General features: G+C 41.1%; 1 long non-coding RNA gene across 2 annotated transcripts; it reads right to left on the bottom strand.

Annotated features, from left to right (window-relative positions):
- Window positions 1–461: 461 nt before the first annotated feature.
- Gm13596 lies at window positions 462–9,773 on the bottom strand. Of its 2 annotated transcripts, XR_866392.3 has the most exons (4): window positions 8,732–9,773; window positions 6,601–6,889; window positions 5,138–5,221; window positions 462–611 (listed from the first exon to the last, which is right to left on the bottom strand). It is a non-coding gene; the product is annotated as a predicted gene 13596 (long non-coding RNA). The 2 variants fall into 2 exon arrangements; XR_866391.3 differs by having other exon boundaries at window positions 6,601–9,773.
- Between the last annotated feature and the right edge of the window lie 755 nt (window positions 9,774–10,528).

The raw sequence follows: 10,528 nt of genomic DNA, 5'->3' as shown, positions 1-10,528 counted from the left end.
TCAGCTAACACTCAGCTATGACTCACTGCAGTAATCCCTACTCTGCCTGCAAAGCCACTGCAGCCATTTCAGGTATCTTGAAATTAATGCCAGCTCAGAACTAATTATTTAAACAGCACAGGAAACATCTGATTGTTTCATTTTTCTATGAAGCATCTGGTATAGGGTTATAGCTCCCCTAGGAGAAGGATGGGAAAAATAGATAACTACATTTCAATAACACGTGTGTGAGTCCTTTCTCAAGGGGTGTCAGTCTCCCCCTTTAGTTAGTGGGTTCTGGACCTACAAACAGTCTAAAGGCTTAGAAATGGCTGAAGTACCATACATAGTTCCTCATTCTTATATTTTGGGTTAAAATTGTCTCCATTAATTTTAGTTTTATTTTGTTTTATTATGGTATTTTAAAATTGAAAATAGACTTTTAATTTTTTAAAAAATGTTTTATTTATTTAATGTGTGAGTGTTCTGCTGCATATACGTTCATATGCCAGAAAAGAGCATAAGATTCCCCCTCGAGAGCGTTGTGAGCCACCATGTGGTTGCTGGGAATTGAACTCAGGACCTCTGCAGGAGCAGCCAGTTTTCTTAACTGTTGAGCCATCTCTCGAGCCCTAAAAATAGAATTTTTTTTATACAATATATTCTGATAACTGTTTTCCCTCCCCCGACTCTCCCCAGATCCTTCCTACCTTCCCACCTAATGTAAAATCCATCCCTGTTTTGCTCTGTCTCTCATTATGTAACATACAGGCATCTAAATAATAATAGTAAATAGTAGCAGTAATAATAATATACTAGTATTATATAATAATATAATATATAATAAATATAAAGTAGATAAGAATAAAATTCTAGTGGAGCAAAACAAACATAAAAAAGGTCACAAGAAAAAGCACAAGAAACACATATTCACAGACACACACACACAAACATCCTATAAAGGCATAATACCAAGCCAGGCAGTGATGGGAAGCAGAGGCAGGTGGATCTCTGTGAGTTCAGGCCAGCCTGGTCTACAGAGTGAGTTCCAGCACGGCTAGGGCTACATAGAGAGACCCTGTCTTGAAAAACCAACCAACCTATCAATTAATCAATTAATCAATCAATCAAACAAACAAGCAAACAAAAAACCCCACAAAACTAGAAACCATACATAAATAAGCAAGAGAATCTTAAGGTGAAAAAGAGAAAAGAAAGAGAAAAAAAGAAAGAAAAGAAGATCAAAGTATCATAAGTAACTCTTATTTCTTATTTTAAAAAGACGTCTTTTGTCTCACTTGTTATTTTGCTGTCTATATCCTTATGTCTAGTTTAGGAAAGCCAACCTTGAACAGTTACAGTTGCTAGTTTGCTAGTGTAGCTTTTCTGTGTCAAAGCAGGGTTCTTTGGGCTGTCACATTTTAAGCTCCGGTATACCACAAACTTATAAAATATATCATTACAAGTTGGACAGTGATGCTGAACACTTTTCACCCCAGCACTTGAAAGACAGAGGCAGGTAGATTTCTGTGAGTTCAAGGCCAGCCTGGTCTACAAGGGTGCAGTCCATGACAACCAGGGCTACACAGAGAAACCCTGTCTCAGAGAACGCAGAAAATAAAACAAAACAAAAAACATCTAAGTTCTACCAAGAGAATCAGTTATGAGGATTCTATTTGTCTTCTGCAGTACTCGTGAGGAGTCCAGAGGCTCATACAGTGACAGAAAGTGCTCCATCACTGGCCTACACCTCCACCACAGTCCCTTACTACTTGTTTTTCTTTTCTTTCTTTCTTTCTTTCTTTCTTTCTTTCTTTCTTTCTTTCTTTCTTTCTTTCTTTCTTTTTTTTGAGATAGGATTTTTTTCTTTTCTTTTCTTTTCTTTTCTTTCTTTTTTTTTTTTTTTTTTTTTTTTGAGATAGGATTTCTATATTGTCCAGACTGACTTCTAACTCAGGGGTTCAAACTTCTCATTTTCCTGAAGAGTTAGAATTATGAACAAGTAACTCTGTGTGCAGTTAAGCATGAGCAAATATTTCTTTTTTAGCAAGCTGAATAAGTGATTTCGATGCCTATACAGGCTGCAGACCACTTATATCCCATGGGTCTTGCTTTGGTAGCAACCAAACTATTATTCACTCTGGTCTGACCTCTGCATGAGCCCCGAGGCTATGTGGACACGCTACTCAAAGGCTGGGAATGGCCTTTAGTAAAATGATGTGGATGCCAGTGTTTCATTTGGCCTGCAAACTGTTATTGTTTTTTAATTGTAAGATATTTCAAATGTACAGAACATCATGGACAGTGATGCAATACAAACTCACAAACCTACTACACGGTCTAACAGTGTTGCCATACTTATTGCAGATTTTTATTAAAGTAATAAAACATCACAGATGTAACAGAAAGCCCTTGGGTGCCTTTCTTCTCTCTTCCCCAATCCTTTCTTCTCTGAGGCTAACAACTGGATTTAGAGTTTACCGATCTAATCTGTATTTCACTAAAGATGTGTTTATTCAAAGATTGTATTTAATAATATTTTTTAAACACAGCATATACAGTATCAGATTTTGTACGGCATTTTTTAAAGTTGAGCATGTATTTAAAAACTGGGAGGATTCATGTGGGATCATTTGTTGTCTGCTCTTGGAACGATGTGAAGATCTGGCATTATTAGACTGGCTTTCTGGCATGATACTGCGAGGGGCTGAGCCAGCGTCTTTGGCAGGATTCGGCCCCATGGCTCTCACTGTGTAGACATATGCGCATGCACCTGGACGGCTCCTGTTGCCCTGATGCAGGCCTGGCCCCTGGCTCTCAAACCCCTTCCGACAGAGTTCTTTCCATTCTCCAATGTCATTTCTGCCGTCCTCGCCTGCATGTTTCATGTCAAATGCTCATAACTCTTGATGTGTGTCCAGCTGCCTAACCTGCTGTCAACCTCGCCCCAGTTTCAATTTCTAGAAAGATGCGTTGCAATGCTAGAAATACAACCCAGGCTCTCGAGTACCTTGGAGCAGCGACCCTGGCCCATGTCTTTATTTTCTTGCTATTTCCTGCAATTTCTCTTAGAAAGACTACCTTTTTCATTAGAAAGATACAATTGACTGTTTAAAAACAACAAAACCCCAAAACAAAAGACTCCTGGCTGGAGGGATGGCTCAGAAGTTAAGAGTGTTCAAGTCTTCCAGAGGACTTGAGTTTGGTTCTCAACCCAGTATCAGGCAGCTCACAGTGGCCTATAGTCCCAGCTCCAGAGAATCTACCTGCTCTCTTGGTCTCCCCACACCCGCACCCATGCACATATGCAAGATTTTTTTCTTAAGCTTCTGGCATTCAATAGTAAAAGCAACTAATTATTTGGATTGGCTGACTCCCATATTACTCCTTGATACAGGGTTTGATTATGCCTTGACCTGTCTTGAGCTCAGTGCCAGGAAGATAGGTGAGGGTTTTTATTTCTTTTCCAAAAATTATCCCTTGAAGTTACTTTCTGCTGTGTTTTATATTATATACATACCTGGCACTTATTTAGTCTTGGACACATTTTTTTCCAAATGAATATGTGACTTATGGTTTTGGTTATTATTTTTTCTAACGTGAGAGCTATTTGGCTATTTCAATAATTTTAGAGCAGTAACTATGGTTCCAGAAATCTGGACACTGATAAGGGGAATTTTTTTAAAGATATATTTATTTATTTTATGTATACGAGTACACACCAGACACACCAGAAGAGGGTATCAGATTCCATTAAAAATGGTTGTGACCCACCAAGTGGGTGCTGGGAAGTGAACTCAGGATCTCTGGAAGAGCAGTCAGTGAGCCATCTCTCCAGCTCGGAGTAAGGGGAATCTTATTATTAATTCTTTTTTTTTTTCCGATTCTGAGTTAATAAGTCTTTTCTGGCTCAGCTGCTTCTTTTTTTTTTTTTTTTTTTTTTTAATTAGGTATTTTCCTCGTTTACATTTTCAATGCTATCCCAAAGGTCTTTTGGTTTTGTTTTGACAACAGGGTCTCACTATATAGCTATGACTGGCCTAGAGCTGACTGTGCAGGCCGGGCTGTCCTTAAACTCACAGAGTTGTGGGATTAAAGACTTACATCACCATATTAACACTCATTTAATCTTTAAGGGTGAGACGGTCTTGTCTTCTAGTTTCCCATGGCAGCCAGCAAACCATTTATATTTCCAGCGTTCTTAGATATACTGAATGAGCGGTAGAGGATATAAGTCAGTGGAAGAGTGCTTGCCTGGAGTATGATGCTCTGGGCTCAGTCCCTAACACTGAACAGAAAAAGAGCCTTCCTTGTCAGAAGGGAAAATTAAATTTACCCTCCGTCCCTCCTCATAAGGGAGTTCAAGCCTTAGCCTCCAGGTAACACATGCTGCCTCTCCTCTTGATTGTCAGGTCCAGAAGAAATACAGTGCAAATGGGTACCAGAGGTGTCTATTAGCATACCAACGGACATGCTGGCCTGCAGGCTCTCAGCATTGCAAGTACACTGGAGTCCGTGTACTCACCCTATCTGTACCATAAACTTCTTCAGCTCCAGGGCTTCCCCTTCTCCCAGCTTCTCAGTCCTCTATAACCCTGCCATTTCAGTTATGCACAATCTTGGTCCCCTCTCTTGGTCACTTCTCTTTGTCCCTCTCTTGGTCCCTCCCTGTGTCCCCTCTCATGGTCCTCTATCTTAGTCCCTCCTTTGGTCTCTCCCTTGCTCCCCATATTCTCTTTGCTTTCCCTCTTTGTCTTCTCTTGATCCTCCTCACCTGCAATTCCCATCTCTCTCTTTCCTCATGTCCCAGTTTACTCTGCTGGACATGCCTAGCTTACTACTTTCTCTCCTTGCTCTGGACTCTTCCAGAGGCCTCTGGCTCCCTCATATCTACAATCAAAACCTTCTTTTCGACCACACCTTGGAGTGCCCATGCCTTCACCTTATACAATGACCAGCTGAGATCCTTGCAGAGAAGTCAGAGATGTAAAGACAGACAAATATTCAATCAAGGTTGAGAAATACTTTTTTTTGGGGGGGGGAGTGAAAGTAATTTTGAATGGAGATGAAGTAAAGGCTTTGGGATATCTTCAGCATTTGGAAGATTCTAAAGATGAGAAGGATGAACAACATAGCTTCAGAAAGCATTATTTTATACCTAATGCATGAACTCCTGTTTGAGATTCTTCAAGGAGACAGCAGTGAGCAATCAAATCTCTTCCAATTCCATTCTGATGTTATTCTGCATAGGAAGATGAGGCATTAGGTAATGACATCATAAAAGTAATATATATGCCCCATCCCTGTGCTTCAGTCAACAGATCCTTGGCTAACTACAAACGCCCTTGCCAATAGGTAGAGATGACAGGGCTTTTAGGGAGCTTGCTATTCTAGAACCTAAATTATGTTCAGAAACTTCTGTGATTAATGAGGAAGCACTAATTGTCACCTGAGCAGTTTTGTATTTAATATATAAACCAATAGAAAGTTGCCATCGAGAGCTATTTGGAAAATAAGTGAGAACACATGCCTTGAAGCTATATTCACATACATTTATTTTCATAAATTATGTGTGAAAAGTTGAAAGGGCAACGTCTTTGCAATAAATCAGTTTAAAATAGATTTGAGTCTCTTTGCAGTTATTATTAGTAAACAAGTATTCTGACACCTTAGCACTATACTGAGTTATACCTAAATATTAAATAATACTGCTCTGGGCTTTATGTCAAAGTCATCAGCAGGCTGACCATGGGAAGCACAGCACACTTCTGCCTCTATATTAAGTGCAAGGTGGTTTGGCCTTCACAGTTAAAAAGCTTCAGTAACTCTTGTTTTATTTATTTATTTATTTATTTATTTATTTATTTATTTATTCTCTGTGACCGGTCTCACTGTATAGTCCAGGCTTGCCTCTTGCTTCAGCCCCACAAATCCTGGGATGACAGGTGTGCACCAACATGCTCAGTTCTCATATATTCACACATTCATGATAACAGTCACATGAACATTGATACCTGGGGATTCACTAAGATGCTATGTTCATAGTTTTGTTTTGTTTTCTTTTTTTTCTATTCAAAATAATACTAAATGTCTAGGAATACAGCTCAGAAGTAGAGCACAAGATCAACTTACTGATTCGACCTTTCACACCATAAATATATATAGAGAGATATAACTAGATACTGGAAACAAGTGTGGAAAGCATGGGCTTTGGTACGGTGCTGGTTCTAAAAGTGATGGCCTTCATTTGCATACACTCCGAAAGCCAGCCCAGTTAAAATGCAGCTGGTTCAATGTCCATCCTGTAGAAATTTCCTATGAGTGGAAGAGAGGAGGGAGGAAGCTGAGGAAATGGACAGAGTCCTGGAGGCTTAGAGATTCACAAGACTCATAAGGCTAAAGTATATGTTAGCCCTGGGCAAAGAGAGAGCTCTTGATTATCAGATGTATTTCTAAGATGTTATGTAAAATGTGTTGTATAATGTGTTGTTTTTCTCATGTACTGGGGCAATTTGACCTTTCAAGTTCTCCCTACATAGCCCAGGCTGGCTTCATATGTCACCCACCCTCTTGTCGCTCTCTCTTCAGTTGTGGCTTAGCTCACGCCAACATTTCTCTAACCTGATTATGGCCATGGCTTTGCTGTCGGTCTTTCCACTGCCGGTGTTCTCATCTGAACCTTCGTTGATGTGGGCTCATTCATTCTGATGCTTAAAAGATATTTTTGGAAGCTGGGTATTTGTGTAGCCACAGCAGGCCTCCAGTTCTCTGTCCTCTTGCCTAGGCCTCTGGAGTCGGCTGTGATCACCCATGGCCGCACAATACCTGGCCACATCAAAAGTCGTCCAGAGTTGGAGAGTGGTGCAGCACTTGCCTCTCGTGTGCAGGGTCTTAGGCTTGATCCACATTACTGCAAATAAAATAATAACATGAAATAAAAGAAGATGAAAAGAGTCACTGTCATTTACCTAATGTTTACTGAATGTCCTGTGTGCCAGATGTCATTTTTGGACTAGGTACCTACCAACATATGAAAGGGACAAAAATTCTTGTCCCTTGGGAACTTACCTCTGTCACAATCATCAATGAAAATATCTATTGCAACCCTACAGATTTTACTAGACTCTTGGGGAGATATGATAGCAATAGTGGCAGTATTTTTTCCTAAATATATACTATGTGTCACTTAGCCATTATACAAATTATACCCCAAAAGGTCACATAGAAGCTGTAACTAGGCTGACTCTACAAAGAGAGAGCCAAGACCCAGGTAGTCACTTATCTTCCAAAATCGGAGAGGCAAACAATTGTAGTCAAAGTGTGAACTGAATCCAACTTGTCAAGGCTTGGGCCTGAGATTAACCATCCTCTCTTATCAACAAATGACTGAATTTATAGATGCCATTTGCAAATAGTTAAACACCGCAGTGTGCATATTCTTAGTTTACATAAGCAGTGGGAGAATGTCTGGAGACGGTTCTGATAATCATAGCAAGGATGCTCCAGATGAGTGGTGAGTCAAGACCAGAATACCTTGACCTGCTTCTGCTGCTGAAACAAAATGCCTTAGGCGAGGAGGTATGTAACAGTGGAAATGTATTCCTTGCTAGAAAGTCCAAATATGCCAGTTAGAAAATTGTGTTTCCTGTGAAACTTAATTTCTGTTCTATAGCTATTTCCTTCTAGTTTCCTCAGCTGGGGCTGGGAGTATAGCAGATATTACGGAACATGGATCCCTGGATTTGATTCCCAACACTAGACATGGGCACACGCGCACGCATGCGCATATGCTCACGCAGTTTGGGGAGAGATGTGGCGAGGGCAAGCACAGGAAGGAGCGCATAGGCTTTGAGGATTTCTTTCTTTCTTGAAGCAAGGTCTCCCTTCTGTAATCCAGGCTGGCTGCACACAAGCTATCCTTCTCTGCCTTAGCCTTCCCAGTGCTAAGGTTACGGGTGTGTATCCCTGTGCTTCCCTTTCCTCAGGCCTCTTTTATAGGGACCTTCACCTTACGAACAATGATCTCTTTATACAGAGCGGCATCTGCTCATCTCTCTGAAAGCTGCTCCCTCCCATCCTCCCCAGGAGAACTTTTAAGGGGAAAGGAGAAAACCAATTATGAGATAGATATAGCCGGTATTTTATCAGACGACTTGGTATTTTTACTTTCAGCTCATGGACTGGGATTACGAATGCCAAGGAAGTTTGGGGGACATCGGAGTAACACATGGAACCTATAAGACCAATCACAGGTTGAATCAGGCACGGGTCATTTCATTGCCCACAAAGAAGGACTGTTCCTCATCACAGAGCAGGTGTCTGTCTCCCTCAGTGGCTTTCCTAATGGTTGCCAGATTGACAACATGCAAGGGTGTATGGCATACCCATCCCTTCCTTCCACAGGTAACTAAGCTGAATTTAGAAGAACATCTAGTGCCAGGGTCCTTTGTCATCGGGTTTATATATAAAGAAGAGAGCAGGGCTTTTATAAGTGATAAAAAAGCATGGGATTGAATCTGGAAGTTAATGTTTCCATCAATAACTGAGGGATCCCAGTACTTGCACTTGGAAATGTATATATTTAAGAGGTATTTAAGATTTCCTGGAAATTGGTCTCTAAGTTTATGTTGTGTTTCTGGTCAAGGATGCTATTAAAATACAAACAAGATTTATTTAAAAAAATAGGATTCATTCATTCAGAGACTTGAAAACAAGAAGAGAAGAGAAGGGTCCGTGCTCGCTCTTTACATACCTCATTCTATACCCTGGTAACCTCAGCCAAGTTTCATGCCAGATGATTTTTTTAAAAAGAAGATTCCTTTCCTGGCCAGAACATTGGCGTTTCCAGTCTTCTGTTGCAACCTAATCTTCAGTTGAAAAGCACTAACAGCCTTGAGCTCATGAGAATTCTTACAAATGGCTTCCCTGGTGGTCATTTAGAAAGTGGTTGGCTGAGGACAGATATCTGGCCTCTGAGGAGGGAACAGTCGTTCTTTGTGGGAAACCAAGTGGTCTGGGGTTGCTGCCTCGATTCTGTGAATCATGTTTTCCTAGCATGTCTTAAAGGCTTTCCTGGCCTTCACAATCCCATTTCACGATCAAAAGTCAAGACATAACTTCATATGACAACGTGGAGGAATGCTCTGTTAATCTTGTCTCTTTTTCCTTTAAAAGCAGTCCTTAAAAGTTCTTTGGATGAAATGGGAGCAGCTCAGGGAGAGGTAACCAGTGACTTGGGATAACTGCCCTGTTCATCAGAGGCCTAGAGTTTGTTTATGAAGTAGTCTATTTCTTGACATAAATTAAAACAAATATGCTGGCTTTTTAAAAAATAGTATATCTGCACAAAAGGAAATACAAGTTCTTAGCAGCATAAATATTAGCTCTTTGAGCAAGTCATGCTAGTTGCTAGTTTATCCATCTGTCCCATAGTGCCCTAAGAGGTTAAGTAAACAGTTAACGTCATTGCTTTTGCCAGACAACTGGTTTTTCTCCTAGCAAATGTCTAAGTTTCTTTTGAATTATTTTTTAAAGAGTTTAAGGAGATTTTTATTTTTATCCCTTTAAGAGTTTCATGGCTCTCCTGTGCTTTGTTCTTTCTCAAGCCTGGCTGTCTCGTGAGAACCAGCCAGCCTAATGTCAGCCACATAACGAATACGCCTATTGAGTCAGAGTACCATTCCAGCCTGAGACAAGAATCTTTTAATAGTGGTCACCTCTGTGAGGGATGAGAGTTGAACATTCAAATGTGACACCTGCAATTAGAAAAATCTCTGGTTTTGCCACAGCTATTTTAAAGATGAGGTAATTTGGGGAGTGTTGAAAAAGCAGCATTTATTCAAAACTTTCCATTGCAGTTAATTTATGCCCCAGTAGGTTCATAGTGTTCTGTCAAGAAACTTGCTGTCTGACCTTAGGGTCTTAAAGGGTTAATGTGACTGTTTATGTATTCATTTGTACTTGGTATCGAACCAAGGACCTTAAGTGTATTAAGCTGGCACTTTACCTCCGAGCATGGTTTTAAGCACATAAAAAGTGCTGGGGATAGAACCATAGCATGCTAGGCCTGCGCTCTGATTTTGTTACACTCCTTTCTCCTCTCTACTTCTTGTAACTTCACTGCCCCTGACATCACCTTCCTAGGGTCCAAGTGTCTTTGAACAAAAGAGAAAGCCGGGGATTTAGGGAGTCGGGTTTCATTTCAGAGCAGCACTGGCGATTTCATTAGGCAAGGTGCGAAAGGGCTCCTGCCAGGTAAAGCGCCGGAAAGTTACAAGTTGGGTTATTTTTTAACCGGCGTCCTACAAAACCGACGCCGTGTAGGTAGGTGTCTCCCTCGCTAACTTGTAAAAGAACTCCAGGTTCTTTCGCTCGCTCGGGGAGAGTTAGCAGGCTGAGAATCTGGCAGCCGTTCAACGACCCCGCCCTCGGAGTCCCAGGGGGGCTTCTTCGGGAGAGTGCGATTGTCTAGGGCGGAGGCGCGGCAGGGCAGGAAGGGAGCGGGGCAAGCCCCGAAATCACCCCCCGAAGCCGCCCGGCTCCCAGCGCG

This window comes from Mus musculus, chromosome 2, assembly GCF_000001635.26.
Source record: "Mus musculus strain C57BL/6J chromosome 2, GRCm38.p6 C57BL/6J".
Lineage (NCBI taxonomy): Eukaryota > Metazoa > Chordata > Mammalia > Rodentia > Muridae > Mus > Mus musculus.
Note: the sequence above shows the minus strand (reverse complement) of the source record. Positions and strands in the feature narration are given on the sequence as shown.